Below are 19515 nucleotides of genomic sequence, written 5' to 3'. Positions count from 1 at the left end.
CCCGCGGGTCCCGCCCGCCCCAGGGGCTGCGGCTCTGGGGCTGCCCGCGCGGGCTCCTCCCCCCACCCCGGCCCCTTCTACCTCCCCTGCTCCCCCTGCTCCCCCCTGCTCCCTCCCCCGTTCTCCTCCCCACCCCCGCCCCGCCCCTTCTACCCCCGTTCTCCTCCCCACCCCCGCCCCTTCTACCCCCTGCCCCCCTGCTCCCTTCCCCCTGTTCCCCCCCCTCGACCCCCCCCTCGCGGGCGCCGGGCCAGCTCCCGCCGGGCGACTGTCAATGAGCCACCCCCGTTTTGGTAAACACACACTCTGCAGTTTCAGGCCACACTTGCCGGTCGCCAGGGGCGTTTTCTGTTTTGACAGAAGCGGGGGCACCGCCAAGGCCTGGATTTGGAGCTGCCCGCGGGGACGTCCGCGTCTCCTCGCGGCTTCACTCCAGCAGGACGGGCGGGATGCGGGTGGGGGTGCCGTGGGGCCATTCTCTGGGTCTCTCAGGTCCCCGACCCGGGCTGAGCGCCAGGTGTTTTCACTGAGGCCGCAGCCCCGAGGCACCCTTTTCTCTGCCGGGTGAGGGGAGAGGACTTGCAGGTGGGCGCACCTTCTACCCGGCCCAGGGCCCCTGAGCACATCCCTTTCTCTCATCTCCAGAGTAGACGGAACCAGGGAGCCCTGCCCTCTGGGAGCCTCTGTGGACGCCAGCTCAGACCAGACTCCCTGAAGACCCGCAGGAGCCTCGCAGGCATGCCAACCAAGGAACCTAGGAATCTGGAGGCCAGGAAGTTAGCAAGGAGGTGCTTGGGCCCGCGGAGAGGGTTTTAAAGAAGATGCTGAGCATTTGTCCAACCACTGCTTCTCAGTGGGGGAGACGAGCGCTGTGGTATTTGGGGCAGGACAATCTCCCAGGCCCAGTGAGGACAGGCTGGGCTGCCCCGCGAGGGGTTTGGCCTTGCTAGCCCCAGTGCAGTAAATGCCCAGAGCACCTCCCCATCTTTGTGACAGCCCCAAATGCCCCCACCTGTATCATATACTCTTGAGATTGAGGTGCCTCCTTAGGTTGCAAACCATTGCTCCATCATTTCCTAAAATATATTACAAAAAACATGAATTAGTTCCTTGAAATGTAGCAGTTGTGATACAAAGTTTCATGGTCAATATTATGCAGGGTTGGGGAAATGGTAGATTAAAACTGGGGAACAAGATTTCTTTAGGACAGGACTTCTTAGAACCTTTAATATATAAATGTGTGTTTTGAATTACCAAAATTCCCCAATCTGACAATGGAATTCTTTCTCTTTGGGACACACCTTGGATGACTCTTGACTACACTATATCCCCCAAAAGGCCCTGTGGTGACTTTTATATCTTCCACCACGTGCAGCAGAGGGTTGAGCCCTCCGAAGGCCCTTATGTTCTTACTGAATTGAACTCTGGCAAACCAGAATGTGTGAAGCTACCAGGAAGGAGGCCAGAGTAGCCGGAAACCACTGCAAAGATGACCTCACAAAGAAACCAGTGTGCTGGGGCTCCTGGAGCACTCACGGGGAATGTGTCCTGCTTCTGAGAGGGAGCAGGCTGACAGGCGCCTTTGGCTTGCATGGTTCAGGGAAACTAAAATAGTCCCGGTGGTTGGAAGAGAAGTATGTGTGGATGAAATTATTCAAATGCTGACAGATGGATTGGAGGTCTCCTCTCCTGCTGGCCTGGCAGCTTCTGTGTAGAAAGCTCTGGTGAGATGCTGGAAATGGAAGCCTAGGCAGATATCACGGCAGTGAGGCACAGTAAACCACAGTAAACCGACAGCCACCAGGTGCTCAGGAGGGAAGTTGGAAGCCAGAACATTGGCTGAGCTGAACTAGGAGCAGGACTGTCCTGTTGTGCAAAACACAAAGAGCAGTGTGTTCAGGTCGAAAGGATCAGGTTTCTCAAAATGGAAGCAGGCCCTGTGCATTCTGAACTTCAGGCCTTGCTCCAAGGTCAGGGGGACAAAACGTTACTTATCCCCCTCCAGGAGGATGCCACTCAAACACACTCGTTCCTCCAGGGCCCGGGCAAGGGGCCAGGGCCAAGGGGATCTGCTGCTTCCTGTAAAAACTAGGTGAGCAGTCAGGATCCCAGCACCTCACCCACACCCTCCCTGGCTTGTAAATCAGGTTCTGCTTTCCTAAGGTGCTCTGTACCCGCGAAACTTCCCTCTGAGCAATTAGTTAGAAGCTGTTGGTTCTTAAATTTTTCCTGTTTAGCTGGCCTGGTCGGTGCCTGGGACCCCGTGTTCGAGATCACTGCTGCAAAGAAAGAAAAGAAAAGGAAGGCAGTCCCACTCCCCCAGGGCTGGTGGGCTCTGTGAATCCAGCCTCAGCCTTCGTTCAGGACAGCCCAGAATGGCTTTTCTAGCCCCACCCCCACCCCCCACCTGTCCAACCTTTTTTGCTCACAGGTCACAGTCAAGCTTATTAAACTTGGATGACAGTAAACCAATGACTAACTGGATAATTAAAGCCACAAGTCAGGAGGACTGGGTGGATCCCTTCTCTAAAATCTCCAGTGTCATGTTCCGCAGGCAAACACCACTTACCCATTGCTTCATGCCCCCACCCCACCGTCCCTGTCCGGCCCCAAGGAAGGAGGAAATCTAACCACACTCCCCCACACTGTTGAGTGAACGGGAACATGACCAAAGATTTCCAACTAAAACCAAAGTTACTCAGCAGAGCTTCCTGCTGGGTGGCTGGCGGTGACGTACTGGGGGACAGAAGGTACCTCTTTGGGCTCTTTCTCTTCTACGCAACTTCTCTGCTTCAGTCACTTGCAAGCCTCCCCACTTCCCTAGGAGAGGGGAGGAGAACTTCACAGCAGACAAGCCCCCACTGAGAGGACCCTGGGTTTGCTTCAAAGACAGGCCTTCTCCAAATCTGCAGTTCCAAGCAATTGCCTCTCCCCCACTACTGAAACGTGAAGCCCTGCTGAAGTTCAGTGTTCCCCAAAGCATTTCTGTGCTTCCCCCTCTAACCTAGGGCCCTCCAGACCTCCACAGTAATACCTCTGCCTGACAGGGACTTAGCTTCTCTAGTGCCTCTGCCCTTCCTCCCACCCGCAGCTCGGACTGTCCCTGCTCCCTCCTGCCTCCCCACCACTGTATCCGCCCCCCCCCCCATCCCTGGTCCTGAGCAGCAGCCCCCTTTCCACTAGGAGACACAGGTGGAGGAGGGATTCCAAGTGGGGGGTGGGGCGGGCTCTCTGATTTTTGCATGCTATTCCACAGTAGGGGTTTGTGGTTATTTTAATTAAAAACACCTTAATGTTCCCAGCCGGTTTTTGAAGGACCTTTGATTCCAAGAAAATATAGACCATGTGTAGCCCATGGCTCCATGCTGCTTGCCCTGCCTTAGGAGGCTGTTTCTTTCCCCTGCTTATAGGGACCCTACCCATGAGAAGAAGACTAATTTGGTTTGTACTTGCTAGCCAGAATGTCTTTCACATTCAGTTCAGGTCCCTTTCTGATATTGAATTTCATGGTCTTGCAGTAGTGGCTGGAAAATAGGAATGCAAAAAACACAAATTGCCTGAGAACACTTACTGTCATTACCTAAGAGAAGAAATTAAAGTCAGTTTCTGCTCTCAATATGCTGTTTGTACAAGTGTTTAGGCTTGTTAAAAAAAGAAACAAAGGGAAAAAAAAAAAAAAGAAACGACAGAGGGGTGCCTGGGTGGCTCAGTTGGTTAAGTGCCTGACTCTTGATTTTGGCTCAGATCACGATCTCAGGGTCATGAGATCAAGCCCCTCACTGGCGGGATCCAAGCTGAGCAGGGAGTCTGTCTGCTTAAGATTCTCTCTTTCTCTCTGCTCCTCCCCGTGCTCTCTCACTCTCTCTAAAATAAATAAGTAAATCTTAAAAAAAAAAAAAAAGAAACTACAGATCCAAAATGGAGTCACTTATGTTAAGTCCAACTCTAGACTTAGCACCTAACCTTATTACAGTTTCAGTCTTTTTTCCCAGGAGTGGATTTTAAACCAATCAGCCTGTGTTTTCCTGATCAGCACTAGTGAGGGCATCTGCCAAGACCCCTGCCCTTACCCCTAAGGGAAGATGACCTTGTCTGAATCAATCCTTTCTTCTCTTTCACTAATAACTTCTTTGTCCTGTCCCTTTCCTGCCTATAAAAACCTTCCATTTTGTACAGCTCCTCAGAGCACCCTCCTATTTGTTAGATGGGACACTGCCTGTTTCACAAATTGTTGAATAAAGCCAATTAGATCTTGAAATTTACTTAGGTGAGTTTTGATTCTTAAACAGGCTAAATGCATGTTGAAAGAGTACCCACATATCATCTACGTCTCCTATCACCAGGAACTGATGTTACCAAAACTCATGTCTCATCTGTCATCTTCTCATCTGTGTTTAGCAGACTCACACAGAGCAAACCAGGAGACCTGCAGACTGATGAAGGCGCTTGAGACCAAGAAATCCAACAGCGTTCTAAACCAAGATGAAAAGTTAAAAGATAGATGATCGTCCAGCCAAGCGGCCACAAGCCCCTCCCAGAGCCCTCCTCCTGTCCTTGATGTCACTGGCTGCCTCTGCCCTGCTCAGGGGCCTTGAGGATGCTCAGCTGGGAGCCTCTGCTGGGGCCGGGTTTCCTGGCCTCCCTGCCCTGAGGGTGGGGGCGGCGGCGGTGGTAGAGGAAGTGCTGTGGGGAGCTGAGTGAGGCAGATGGCAGCAACACACCCAAGGGTGACTGCAAGGCGGTGGCTGAGGACAGAGGAAGCCGCAGTTGGGGACCACCCTGCTGAAATGGCTTTCTTGACCCCTGATCCCTCAGACATGCTCCAACTAAAAAATACTAATAGTGCATAACTGTGAAGGCAGGTTCACACCCGCGTGTATGTCCTATGAGATCTCTTCGTTCCCCGGGGAGAAACATAAGCTACAAACACCACATTTCTTTCCGTGTTGAATTACTACTGTTTAAAAAGTCGAAGGAAAAAAGTAAAGTCAATCCTTCCATTAATAGATAAATTTTAAACAAGAACAGTGTGATTTCTTGCCAGTCACTGATGACTGATTTTCCAGAAGGGAATGATGTGCTCGTGAGGCAGTCATTAAGTGTGATGACAGCCACCAATTTAGTGAAGGGTCAATGGCCTGTTTATTTTTAAATATTGAAACCCTCTGCGTTATACATGGATCACTTACTTGAAATAATACCAAATAGTGGCATTATGGTGACAGAGAGAATTTGACCACTTCCTGGCAAGTCAGGAGTATTACATTTTATGTTACTTTTCTAGAGTTTGAAAGTTATTCTGAAGTAAATGCTAAGAACATTTTCCCTGGTGTCCTTGAGTTGGCTGATCCTAAGAAGGGGACCATGGACAGGATCCCCTGGGATACAGTCTGAGCGATGGGGTTAAGTCCCTGTCCCCCAGGCCATCTGTTGCCAACAAGCCAGGGCACCAGGCCTGGAGGGCTGCATGTTGGTCATAATGAGCCATCTGGCTGCCTGGCGGAAGAAGCCCATGGGAGCAGGTGTCTGGGACATTCTGGCATTACCACTGACCTTTGCCAAGGAGCAAGTTTGGTTTCGTCCAGAATGGCTCAGCCTGTTGGTAAGAATGCATCCTTTTCATCCAGGACATTTTCAGGAACTAGGCTCAAATGTTCAACCTCCAATTTGAATATTTTCTTGAGCTGTGGGGCTTATGTTGTACCTGGATTGTTCTGGGACCTCGTCCTGCCCATTCCCCTCCCCATGTAGAAGCAGGGGTATGTCTCTCCCTATCTTGTCGCCTTTGTGTATGTCCTGACCAATGACGGTGACAGGGCTTCTGGAGGTTTTCTTTGTTTTTTTAAATAAATGTGCAATTTAAGTACAAAGAGAGTTTAATATAGATTGTAGTTTTAGGAAAAGTCCTTTGGGCTATTCCTTGCTTCCAAACAAAAGCTACCTTCAAGACTTTCCTCTATAGAAATTCTAGAGCCACTACTCATCCTCTATAACATGTGTCATGAGTAAGTTGTTTCTGATAGAGTACCAAAGTACACAGGCACTTTGCCTCTAAAAAATAAGTTGATAGCTCAAGGTTGTCCATAAGGTACTCCTCTGTTCATTGGGTTTGAATTTTTCCTGGCATGGGAATGGAGACAGTGATATAGCCTGTATACTGGGTGTCCCACCCACCTGACGTGGTCCAGGGAGTGGGTTCTCTGTTACTGGGGGGTTCCTGGGAGGAAGGGCAGACAGAGGGAGAGGGAAGGTACAGGCTATAGATCCATGGCACTGCAGTAGGGTGTTACACTGCAGCAGAGAAAGGGAATATCTAGAACTTCAGATAGCTAGGGCCTTCTTTCCCGCCAACAATAGAAATTGCCAAGTAGGAGGTGGATTTAGGTCTTAAGACTTGAGAATCTCCTTTGAGGGTTCTGCTTATTTGGAAGCTGAATGTTAGAGCAACACCTAGATCAGTTCCTGAGGCCAGGCTCTCCACTCAGAGTCTCAGTCTGTGGCTAGATGGTATGATTCACTTGGTCTGAAGAATTTTCTAGACTAAATGTTTCGGCATTTTAAAATTAGTAGAATTCAGGTAAAATCGAGATTTCTGAATTTTTTTCAAGAATCAGAAGCGTCCGCAACGCCAGGCTCTCATTGTTGCATGGCAGTAATGTGCATGAGCAAGTGGTGGCCAACCCCATTAGCCAAGGCACACCCTCCCTTTACCCCACCAACGCACCCATGCAGCATCCCCTTCCTTCTAGGGTATCTTGTAGGCATGAAGGGCCACAGCACAGCTCCTGCCATGGATCCCCACTCCCCTATTCTCTCTGCCACCCAGAGGATGCCTAGACACACATTTCCTGGATCAAATTCAGACCTGGGAGCCAGAATTTATTCCTGCCCTCCCCCCTCCCACCACCACCCGCCAACGAAAGCCTCCTGCCCATTTAGTAAAGCCAAAGAATGTCAGGATTAACCCATAATTGAAACTTTTGAAAGAACTAAAGGCAGCTTTAGCCTTAGCATTCCACAGCTCCTCATTAAAACAGGGACTTTTTGTAACTCTGGGACAGCTGGAGACACATGACTGATTTCAAAAGCTCATGTGAAGGATGCCAGCCTCAAGGATGCAAGGCCGGCTTGTTGGGATTCTTGACGTATTTTTCAGTCTCAGGACAGGTGTATTCGGGGTTCCAGACCACACCCTCATGGTGGGAAGGCCCCAGGCCCTTGGAGTAGGGCAATGAATGGTCACAGTCAGGGTCAAAGGACTGCTGACCCCTGGCAGGCCCAGGTTGAAGCCTCCAACACTCAACAGGCCAAGAAACAGGCAGAGATCTTAAGTCCCAGCACATGCGGCCACCTTGTCCGTACACCATCCTAGCCAGATGCTCTGCCGAGTTGGCCGTTCCCCGGGCTTACACACTGACTTTTTCATGGAGGTTCACCATGAGAGCGGCCACCTGTGGCCCGAACTGTGTGGAATTGTGTGGAATGTGCTAATAGGGGTTTGGAGTCAGAAAATATTGGAGCTGGGGCACTTCAGATAGCATCTGTCCAGAGTTCCCAATGGCGACTGCTCTTTAGAATCACCTAGAACACTTGCAAAATACAGATTTCCAGGCTTCAGATCTCCAACCACCACCCTTCCCCGGACACACACAGTGCACAGTCATGAGCTTTCAGGCTTGGGAAACACTGATGCCATCCAAACCCTTCACTTCCGTTTCTGATGGAGAATCTGAGGTAAAATAATCTTTCCAAGGTCGTACAGCTGGTTTGGCAGGACTGGGGTCAGAGTACAGGTCTCTTGAATATAATCCAGGGCTTTTCCTGCGGTCTCCCACCTCCTGGATATACGCACAAAGGGGCCACTGCACTACTCTAGAGATTTGGGATGTGGAAGAGAGTAAGAAGCATAGCTTTTGTGTATGTAACCCCAGATAATTTCCCCTACATTGGCTTCCTTTGTGGTAGATGACCCAGATGCCTCAGTCCCAAGTCATTTGGGCAGTAGCTTCTGCTTCTAGCTCTATAATTACCACAGTTTCACTTGTCCTTTGAGAAGTGGGGGAAAGAACTGTACTTGGGTATGTGAACTGCTCCCTGACTCAGTTTACCTCTATTTAAAATGGAGAGAATGACTGACTCGGCCCCCTTACATCTGCTTCTTTGGAACTCTGCAGAACAGTCGAATAGCCACACATGACAGAGATAAAAGCTTTCTGTACCCGCACAGAGGTCAAGGCTGCTCTTGCCACATTTTTTAATAATTCTGATGTCAAAATACCATTGTGGCTTCTCTGGCTACCCTGCACAACCTCCAGAAAGGACTGCCTGTCTACTCTTAGTTTCTGGAGGGCTGGTGAAATATTTCCTGTGGGTCATCTTGGGAGGAGCCCCAGTTTTGAGGGACTGAACAAGATAAAAAATTTACTACTACTACTGGTAGCTAGCACGGAGTTCTTATACTAAGTGCCAGGCATTCTGCCAAACATTTTACATGCATTATCTCATTTAATCCTCAGCTGCAGCCCTATAAATGAGGTGTTCTGAGTATTCCCACCTTACAGGTGTGGCAAATGAGATTCAGAAAGGTTAAAGAACTTGCCCAGGATCACATACTGAATGATGGAGCCAGGATTCAGACCCACATACGACAGTCTCCAGGGACAAAGCTCTGATAAAGGGGGCTTTATCACCGAGCACTGTCGTCATGAGCTTGACCTTTCACGTAGTGCTGCCTGGCAGTTCCTAGTGGGATGTTACACCCTGACGCAGCTTGGGCCAAGGACAGCTCGGGCACTGCCGCTCTGGCTGTCTGCTGGGAGCCCAGCAGCTCTCTTCAGTTCAGGGACTGCCTGACCCAGCCTGACCAAATTAGAGCAAGTAATAGGTGTGACATAATTTGACATGTACATTGTTAATTGAACCCCATGGGAGATGATTTTAAATAGAGACAAATACCATACTGCGAACTATTTGGGTTACGAAGCCCTATTCTCTGACTCTTGCAGGAAAAAAGAATTGTGTCATGATAAACTGAAAACCCCCAAGCTGTTCCAGGGTCAGAAGAGCAGCAAATTAGCTAGATTGGGAAAAATTCTTCCTGGGAGTGTCAGGGATTTACTCTTACTTTCTAGCATTTTACCCCCAAAACCCACACCGGGAACCACTATTGACCCATTCTCCCCCCCTCCAGAGATTTTCAAACCAGGGAGATCCAGAACCCTAATCACCAAGCCAGCCCTGATCAGACTGCAAAACAAGCACAGATTGAAGTCTCCATATGCACAACCCCCCCAACCTTCCCTTTCTCAGGTTCACGAAACTCAACCTACCCAGGGAACTTGCTGATGGCTCTATAATAGGTGCGCTCTTTTTTTTTTTTTTTAAGCTTTATTTATTTATCACACACACACAGAGAGAGAGAGACAGAGACACAGGCAGAGGGAGAAGCAGGCTCCATGCAGGGAGCCTGACGTGGGACTCGATCTCAGGTCTCCAGGATCAGGTGCTGGGCTGAAGGCTGCGCTAAGCCACTGAGCCACTCAGGCTGCCCAGGTGCGCTCCTTCTGGGCACCGCCCTATGCCTAACTGCTAGTCCTTTTCCCTTATCACTAGAAAGACTTACCTGTCCTATTTCCCATGCCCTCATGCCTGCTTTCTGACATTCCTAAGGAGTCTGAGCATCCACGTCTGCTAGTGCCATCAATCCTAATGGCTTAATATGTGCCTATCCTCTTGGGCACAACCTGCTGGCTGTGTACGACATGTAACTAGCACCCAAGAAATATTTACTATTGAATCAATGAATGAAAGTAAGAGTAGCAAAGGTAGTCTGGAAAATCTATGCTTATCTCAAACCAATAAGCCTATTGCTGGCTTCCAGGCTAGCAAAAACGCATTTGAGAGCAAAAGACCTTTGTCTTTTTAAAAACTGGACCTCCTTTAAATAATACTGGCTGGTGAGGATGGCCGGGAGAAGTAGAGGACACATGGTGGCCTCCTCACCCACATTCCCTTTTTTGCCTTCCTCCCAGCAAGGTCCCAAACTTCCCCAACCATTCTGTTAGGAGGAAAAACCTTGTTACAATCCCCTGAGGGGATCATCTAGTGGGCTCCATTGTCCTAGCCATCCTACCCCAGTGATTGGCTTGGGGACCCAGTCTGGATACAAGAAGACTTTGCCAAAAGCTTCAGGGATTTTGTGGTCAGGTGAGACTAATGTCTTCACTGACATGCAAAGATACTGAGACTTCATTCCTTTGTTCAGCTACAGTATCGGACCTCATCCCAAGTCTACCTGACCTCTGGACATCTCAATTACATGAGAGAAGAAAGCCTATTTTTATTTAAGCCAAAAAATTATGTAACACGATAATACACAACCCCTTGGTTACTTTTTGTGACTGAGCTTAGAGAAGCAGACTGTATTTTGTCATTTTAAATCACCTTTATCTTATAGCTTACTAAACATAAGTAAATACACCAAAAAAAAACAAAAACAAAAACAAAAACAAAACAAAAAAAAAACCTCCCAAATGAATAAAAACCCTAATTCTTCCCTCTTAAAAGTCTTCTCAGGATTGCTAGGCTTGTGATGTCCCAGGTGAATGAAGAACAACAGATGTTTCAACAAGAGAGAAAATTAGTTCTCTCCCACATAAAAGAAGGCTAGAGTCTGGCTGGTATGGGAGCTATAGTGTCATCAGGGTTCCAGTTTCTCTCTATTTTTTTGTTTCACCATTCTTGGCATATAGCTTCCATCTTCACATTCAATTCATGGTCCAATGTGGCAGCTAGAGCACCAGCCATCACACTGATCTTCCTATTCCAGGAAGGCACAGGGGAAGGGGGAAGGGGAAAAAAAGGAGTATGTCAGTAGACTAGCATCTCTTAGAGAATCTTCACAGAAGACCCACCCAACAGCTTAAGCTTATACCTCAATGACCATCCCAGTTGTAAATGTGGCAGATGAATGTATCGTTCAACTGGGCACATTGCCACCTGAATTAAAATATGGGTTGTGTTATTAAGGAAAAAGGTGAGAGTAGATGCTGGGTTGGCAACTAGGAGTTTCTACCCCAACCTTGCTTAAACAAGCCCAGCTTTTATATTAAAAAAAACCACTGTAGCTTGGTGCTTGCTCCTCTACGGAAGCCCCCTGGTTCAAGCTGCAATATATCTTTCCACAGACCCTTAACAACCCCAGATGGTTCCCTAGCCCAACCCACCCAGGACCATCTGACCAACGTCTTCCGATTTATCCAGTTAAGAAGCATTCATTGAGCACCTACTGTCTATGATTAGACCATGTTAGTCTTTCACTGGAGTCAGCACATTTGGACTTCTCCATCATGCCCCAGTCAGAGCTATCCACCCTTACCCTTCTTCATTCACCAGCCTTGCCCTAGAGCTATGTTCTTTCCAACACAAGCCTGACCTTCCGTCATTGGTGTCTGCTTAGCATTAGCATTCTCAGTCCTATGGCCGAGATCCTTGTGGGTCCAGGGCAACAAGGGCTGTGGCCAGTAACAGCAGTTCAGTCAAAGCTGAGTTTCTCTGAATCCTCATGGACAACAGGTGCCTGAGTGAGCCCAGGGCAATGATTTCTTTGGCAGTTCTCCCAAGGCTTTCTGGCTCCAAACCATATATTCAGACCCCACTGACAGCATCATGGGCCTCTGTTAGCAATGAACAGCACAAACAAGGGGAAGCCAAATAGTCATAAGGAAGTGAATTATTGTCCTGCTGGACACAAAACATCTGCTCCTTCATACCATACCTTACCTGCACAAAAGTAGAAAAAAATCAGGAAAAAAAATCAAAGTCTGATACTGCTAACAAAACATGTTGCCTTGAGTCCTCATATGAAGAATACCTTTCTGAAGTATCTAGTTCTTTCATTCTTGAATTTTACCCTTTTGATTTTAATTATAAACTGAAAGCTATTGTAACTCAAAATTGTACATTCTATTATGTCTTTTCACATAGAAACATCATTAGGCGGATGTGAACAATTATCCCCCAGTGGATTTTTTTTTTTTTTTAAGTTAAAGTCTGCAGAGGAACAGCTAAATTGTGCTTTGAATCACTGGTTTAAAACTAAACCTATGAGCAGATTCCAACTGACAACAAGGGAGGAGGAGCCCAGGAGGCAGTGAAGGAGGAGGGAGACAGAGATGGGGATGAGGATGGGTCCACTGGTGCCCCCAGGAACAGCCCCTGCCCCCACCAGTGCCCCACTGTTGCCGAACCCCACCTGGCCCTTGCCCAGGTGCTCTGGGTCCCCTCAAAATGTTGGCTTGAGATTGGATTATATTGAAAAGCTCCTGATGCCTTTCTTTCATTACCAAAATCTTGTGGCTGAGACCCAACTGATAAGCCCACCTTAGTGTACCCATCAGATCTCCCCAAAACATAAAAGACCCTTTCAAGTTCATTGTGACCACCTATTTGCCTACACCTTACAGAGGATCAAACCAAATCAACATTGCTGCTGATACAAGAATTTTGGAAGCAGAAAATTTTAAATTTGAACATTTGTGAGTATTCTAATAGAATAACAAAGGGTTTTGTTCTGTTTTGTTTTGTTTTGTTTTGTTTTAAGGTGTTCAGAACCCTGTGGAAATTCCATGCAGGCTTCAGACTCAAAGCCATTGTCTCCACTCATGGGGAAAGCCCAGGGATGGTTGCACGGTGGATGGTTTCCTTACTAATCTGAGTCTGAGTGCTCAGACTCCTCCAGCAGAGAAAGGCCTGAACTCCCAGCTGATGTAGCAGGAAAGTTAGGCCGGTGGCAGGGCTGACCAAGCTGGCTTTGGTGTGGTGAGTACAGCGGCAGCAGTGTCTCCTGTATGAAAAGGAGCACCATTGGCGGGAGCACCTGAGGAACCCTGAGCTGATAGGACTCCAAGTAGGCCACACCCCTTAGTGACCCCAGCAAGGGCCCCAAGGGGCATTCACCAGGGCCAGGAGTGAAGCAGAGGGTGCAGGGAGACCTGTAAGATCAACTTGAGCCTCAGGGCGCAAGAGAGGACTCACCATGGTGGGGTGAGGGGTACCAAAGGGAAACACCCCCTTACTGTGTACCATGTCACCAAGGTCCAGGGATTCCTGAAGAAAGAAGAGCAGGATGAGACAAGGAGGAAAAGACGACTGGGAAAGTTGTGAGTTTCCTCCAAGTGGAAAGAGAAGAAGACACATTCCAGTCACTGGTGAAGAGGACAACTAGGAAATTGGACTGCAGACCTGGTCAGTACTGGAAGGTGGTTTCCATTTTCTGAAATACTGGTGATGGAAAGTCTCACACCTCAACCATACTTTCTTTCATGGCCGTGAAGCCTTTAAAAACCTCCCCTGCCTGGGACCCCTGCACCGTGCGAGTATGGGCAGTGCGGACCCAGGCCACAAAGCAGGAGGGAACAGGCTCCTTGGGGCTCCGGTGCAGCCCACCAAGCAACACAGCTGCTGCCGAGGGTCCTGGCCACCCCAGACCTCACCATCCTTCGAACTCAGGCAGGTGGGATGCATAACGACCTCTTCGGGTGCCTTGGGGACACCTCTGAAGCTTATTGGAAGCACTTCACCCAGGAGCTCATGGCTACTCCTGCCTGCTGTGTCCTGGATGTCCCCTTGTCCTCCTCGGGCATTGCTATTGTCACTTTCCATGACACTGAGCACACTCATCTGCTGGGCTCTGATCAGCCTTCAAGGTGCCAGAGAAGCTTGCCAAGACCAGTTCTGGAAGCTGGGTTGCTTCTCTGAAGCCTTCCATTCCATTCACTAGAAGGGAACGAGACTTAGAAGCCTCTCACAGACTTCTCTGGGCTTCAGCAGGCTTTGCACCGCTACTCATTCTCCCCGGCACCCTGGAGCCATCTTCAAAGCCCCAAAGGCACTGAGCGACCAATCGCTTCAGCAGTGAGACCCCATGCCCAGATGGCACACAACTCCTATTTTCCAGATGAGTACTTCTCCTGCTCCTCCTGGGGCCTCAGCTGTGGGGCTGGATGTAAGGACCACAGGAATCATAGGAAAGGAGTATTTCATGAAGTCAGGGGCCACTGCAGGTACTCCCAACTGAGTTTATACCCACAAGGCCTGCTGTGAGAACAGCAAGGAAGCCAGCATAGTGCCCAGGACATCTGCTTCCACCAGCTCCCCCTGGATGGGTCTCAAAAATTGTGCCTGGTTTGGGTATGCGCTCGAATGTCCGAAGTGTGATGTGGTCTGTCATAGCCAGCAATAGTAGTTTGGAAACCAAGATCCTGTGGATACTTGAGTGCAGACCGAGACTGTGCCTGTGGGGCCTGCAATGGATGCGTTTCTGAAAGACAACCACTGTGTTGCTTGGCACCTCTTGGATGGGTTGAACTTTGTGGCTCCGTTGGTGTCTGAGCTCAGCCACGGGCCCATCAGTGCTATGATTTCTGGCTGATGGACCAGATCACCCCTGCCTGCTAGAGCTGCGATGAGTGAGCTACATCCTTTAAAGATAATGACACCAAGCACCACTGCCGGGCCCATGGGGAGGCTTCTGTGACAGCGGTTCATCCAAGACCCAGTCACTGCCCAAGTGGGTGTGGGACGACTGCTACGAAACCAGTGAGGTGCTACTGGGACACAGGTGGACAGTGATGGCAGGATTCTTGGAAGATGGGCAAAGGTGTGCAGAATGGAATACCATGGGAGCCGTGGTGACAGCCACTGATGTACTACTAGGTTTGGTTGGAGGATGCAGCCAGCCTGGCATGGCTAGGAACTTATTATGAGATCTTACACTGCCACGGTGGCCAGAAGGAGTTCAGGGGCAAGCTTTTGAGGCACCGCCACTAGACCCGCAGACAGGGCTCCTATGATGAGTGCTCTCTTGATTTCTAGGTTGTCCCTTCTGGAGACTAAGATCATCCTGTCCGAGTGATTCAATTGCAGTTAAAAACCAGTGACCTTGATTCTCAGCTCCCTCTTTGAGTCCTTCACAATTCCTTAGGTTCTCAGAGTTAGGGGTCTTGTGAGGTGGCCCTTCCTTCCAGTCACCTCTTGTGCTGTGTGTCATCCTCTCTGCCCATCATGGGGCCACTTTCTCATGGTGGGTGGGAGGGTGGGCAGGGCAGATGACAAGCTAGCATGCGCCTGGTGGTGGGCCTGAAGGCAGAGTCCTCAGGGCAGGAAAGCCAACATTTACAGCAAAGAACCTGAATCTGTTGCGTTTATTCCAGGTAAAAATAATATTGGTATACACATATGGAAGCAGCATGGACTATAGTTAGGTCACTCCTAGCTGTGAAGACTTATCACAGTCTGTCCTCAGCACAAGGATAAGGTGGCAGGGGCAGCAGGTCTTACCCACAAAACTGAGCCAGGTCCAGAGTCACTGTGGCTCTAGTCACTTCTGCCATCAGGCCTCTCCTTTCTTCACCTTCTCCCTTCATGCCTCACAGATGCCTGGGGAAGTGAGCATCCCATGCACTTCCTGCTTGGAAGAGCCTGAAGGAAGCCTACTGGGGTCCTCCAGAGTTAGACCTCAGTTCTTGGCCTACGCCTGTTTTAGTCAGAGGCCACAAAATTTACTGTGCAGATCACTAGAGTGGGTGGAGAGGGAGGGATAGGCTCCTCAGTCCTGAGAAGTCAACATGCAGGTGATGAGATGCCTCCTACCTGGAGGAGAGAGCACGGAAGGGAACAGGCCTTCCCTGGCAGTGTGTCCTCTTGATGCTTCTGTCTGCATGTCCACTCAGTTTTCCAAGGCCACCCCCTGCTCCTAAGCAGAGCATCTGCTTCTCTCCCCCTGCCCACCCTGGCAAGTCCACCATCTGCTTCTGAGTATTACACTACAATTTTTATTGCATATTTTGAAGTGTGTTAATTCTTAGTTTTTCTGGGGATAGAGAGCACAGGGTGGACTGTTAGTTGTCTTGGTGGGTTTGTGTTTTTTTTCCAAGTATATACAAATATTTCGACAGATCATTTAGAAAAAATTCTTCCTCACTGGTCCTTGCAAGAGAACTCAACTGAACTTTTGTTTCTCACCAAGAGCTGGATGTCTATATCTAGCATGACTGGAAAGAGACTGTTGTGCTCAAATCCTGTCATCATGGTATATTTTATCTTCCATGAGCAAAAATGACAAATTAAAAGCAATGCAGTTCTTGACTGCAGTAGCAGGTGGGCGGAGCTTCAGGGAGGTACGTGGCAGTCATCCCTGGCTTGGCTGTCAGTGTGACGTGAGCCCTGGAATGTGCTGGTTCTTCTCACTGCTCCTTTCTTGCCTCCTGTGGGACCGTGACTGAGGCTGTACTCCAGCACTCTGTTTCCAGATTCACCCTTATGAAGGAATCTTTCTGTTGAAAACAAAAACAAGCAAACCTAAGAAACCTTATAAGTCTATTATATTATAGGTTTAACCAAGAAGGCTTGACTTTGGATTCAGAAAGTTTGTTGATTGGAGCACCTGGGTGGCTCAGTCAGTTCAGGGTCCAACTCTTGATTTCTGCTCAGGTCATGATCTCAGCGTCATGATCTCAGGGTCTCAGGGTCATGGGGTTGAGCTCGCCCTAGTTGAGCTCCCCCACTCTGGGGTTGATCCCTGCATCAGGCTCTGCACTCAGCAGGGAGTCCCCCTCCTCTTTATTCCTCCCCATGCTCACACACCTTCACTCTCTCACTCAGATAAGTCTTAAAAAAAAAAAAAAAAGTTTATTAATTTAATCATCCCTTTTATTGAAACTATATTTTTAAACCAAATGATTGTGATAGTGCATGTTTTAGGGCTAGAGTGTCATCTTTTTAATGACCAATGGTAAGTGGTGAATGGTCTGAGATCTAAGAGGCTTTGCTGCTATATTGAGAGACAGGTAAAGAAATCTCAGGGGAAGGTGTTGGCATATGTCCTCTCTGCTTTTTAATTTCCAACAACAGACAGTGACATCACAGTTACAAACAATCCCCATATATTGTTTGGATGAGATGGAGCTTTATTCTTCAGGGAAAACCAGCAGCATAAATTAAGAAGAGGTACATTTTGCTGATAAGCCAGTTGGTACCAGGCGTCACAGCACTATCAGTAGGACAGAATCACTGCAGAAAAACAAGAGTGGGAATGACCCTACCACCCCCAACTCCCTACCCCCAACTCCCAGGAGCACATGGTCAACCAGTACCCAAGCACATCAGGGGAAGTGGTTGGGTATCAGAGGATGTGTCATTTTGGAGTCGGAGGAGATACGCTAAGGAGGGCAGACAATGAAGCAGACAAGACATATTTCAGAAAGGTCATTTGAAGGAGAATTTACCCAGGAATGACATTCTCCTGTGTCTTTGAGTGGAAGACCAGCAGGGCCTGGCAGCCCTACAGCCTGGGCTTCTTTCCAGGGCTGTAGAACCCCTACAGGCGGTTGAGCAATGTGACCCTGGCAGCAGAGAAACCCTGGACAGGCCTCTGAGGCTGGGGAACTTGACTGATACTTCACGGAGGAGAAATTGCACTGTCCTTGGAGAGGCTGTGCTTGCCTTGACTTTATGAGCTGCTCTTTGTCCACCCCAACCCACCCCCTCCCCATATAGCACAGCCTGATCTCCTCTCCCCTTCCTGCTGGAGCATTTTGCTTAGAGGACCCTGAGCCATGAAGCTGGGGGGAGGCAGGGGGGGGTCTATAATCTGACGCAAGATGTATGGGTCCTGCGCGAGTTGTGTGATGTTGAGTAAATCGCGTCAGTTCTCTGTGCCTCAGCCGCCATGACTGTGAAATGGTCGTTACAGTCACATTTACCTGAGGGGACTGTTAATGAGCAGACAACGAAATCCTCTCAAAGAGCAATCTCGGCCTCATAGTCAGGGCTCCATTAAGGCTCGCTTTCGCTACGAGAAATAGGTGAGCAATTTCTTCCATTACCTTTTCTCCCTGGATTTCCACTTCAAGAAAACACACTTTGGCCTCTCCAAACACAGGACAAAGATGGATGGTAAGAAAGTGAAACATCTCACCTTGTCTTTGGTGTCTCCTTAATTCTGTCAGAATCCTTGAGGTATTGAAAGATGTCCGCGTGTGCACATGTGTTTGTGTATGGAGATTCTTAGAATGACACAAAGTCTATGCTGATTTGGTTAAGTTTTAAGGCTAAATCATGTTTGTTCAACTGGTAGTGCTGGGGCTTCAGGAACATGTGGATAAAATGTAACTCACGTTATCTTGGTTCAAATTCCTTTTTAGTGACTGACTGCTGTCTCAGTGAATCTTTGCGGAGTTTGTTTGTTTTTTTCTTAGTTCCAGCAGAGAGTAAAATAAGTGCATCCAGATCTTCTCACGTGGAGATAAATTGATGCCAAATTAGGTCTGCGGAGGCCTCATTTTGGCTTCTCTGGTCACCGTGCTGAACATATTTTCATGCACGTTGAAGACAATCCATTAGTTCTTGGCAAAGAGAACGAAGTTTCAAAGCTGCTCTTTCTAACAAGCCTCCCCTTTCTCAGGCACGAAACCTTGCTGAAGGGAGGGGCTGTCCCCCATTTATGGGGAAGAAGGCAAAGTCCATCTGCAATTTTCCTGCCACAGCCCTGAGAACCGTCACCTCCACGACACTCTTGGACTCCAATTTGGCTCAACCTTTAAGTCCCTAGTACACTGCCCAGATTAAAATATTGCCCTCTCTTTCAGGAGAAGCATTTTTTATTTCAAAATCACATAGTATGGGCTTTGAAAAGTAGTTTCCAAACTTCTTTGCCTCTGGGGAAGGCGTGTCCATTCGTGTGCAAAATTTCCCCCCAAGGCCTCCTGTGTTGTATTGACTGAGCTTCTAAACTAACTGGGGAAACAAAGAAGTTTTACCTCTACCTCCATCTCTACCTGTTGCAGTAAAAACACAAGCCAAAATGATGTGGGGTGGGCCTGGATTCTCACTGGAATCCTTAGATTGGTTCCTGGAAGAAAAATCCAGTAGATTCCTGTGACAGTACCTAAATATCACCGAGTGCGGACTCCTTGGCCTAAATGTGCTCTGAGCAAAGCCTCCTTTGCGTAAGGGAGTGAGCACTGTAGTGAAAGGTGCTGAGGTGCTAAGGATCAATATTCACTGGCAACCAGCATTTTGGAACATGGTTCCCATGGTAACATTGTCAGCCCCAAATGACTGTCATGAGGTGAAAAAATCCTCTTAAAATAAATGAAACCAGAAAAGGTATATTTATAAACCTCTTACCAAACACCTATCTGTTCACAAAGTAGAATGTGTTCTTTAAGCAATAGATATTCAAAGATTGGGAGAAGTGTCATGACCTCAACATTTTCTTAAAGGAACTTTAACTCTTACCCCCCCAAAAATGGCTTGTCAAAACAACTAATACAGATTTTTTTTCTTAAATGGGAAGAATTCTAAGAATTATGAGCTTGTTCACTTGGATATTACACAATTGTGACATTAAAATTCTGCACTAAACTACCAATAGTATTGAGATTTGTAAAATGGTGGTTGACTGAGAATTTTCTTTTGTCTCAGTCATACAAATTATTTCTGGCAGGAGCAAAA

General features: G+C 48.3%; 2 long non-coding RNA genes and 1 pseudogene across 2 annotated transcripts; 2 read left to right on the top strand and 1 right to left on the bottom strand.

Moving 5' to 3' along the window:
* Positions 1–213: 213 nt before the first annotated feature.
* Positions 214–3149, top strand: LOC144320548 (uncharacterized). Its single transcript, XR_013386172.1, has 3 exons — positions 214–293; positions 646–788; positions 2006–3149. It is a non-coding gene; the product is annotated as an uncharacterized LOC144320548 (long non-coding RNA).
* On the bottom strand, positions 645–1994 carry LOC144320549 (uncharacterized). The gene is made up of 2 exons (XR_013386173.1): positions 1302–1994; positions 645–1076 (listed from the first exon to the last, which is right to left on the bottom strand). It is a non-coding gene; the product is annotated as an uncharacterized LOC144320549 (long non-coding RNA).
* A 2330-nt stretch (positions 3150–5479) lies between the features above and the next one.
* Positions 5480–15045, top strand: LOC144319921 (zinc finger FYVE domain-containing protein 1 pseudogene; annotated as a pseudogene).
* Positions 15046–19515: the final 4470 nt, after the last annotated feature.

The sequence above is a fragment of the Canis aureus genome, chromosome 9 (genome assembly GCF_053574225.1).
Source record: "Canis aureus isolate CA01 chromosome 9, VMU_Caureus_v.1.0, whole genome shotgun sequence".
NCBI lineage: Eukaryota > Metazoa > Chordata > Mammalia > Carnivora > Canidae > Canis > Canis aureus.
Note: the sequence above shows the minus strand (reverse complement) of the source record. Positions and strands in the feature narration are given on the sequence as shown.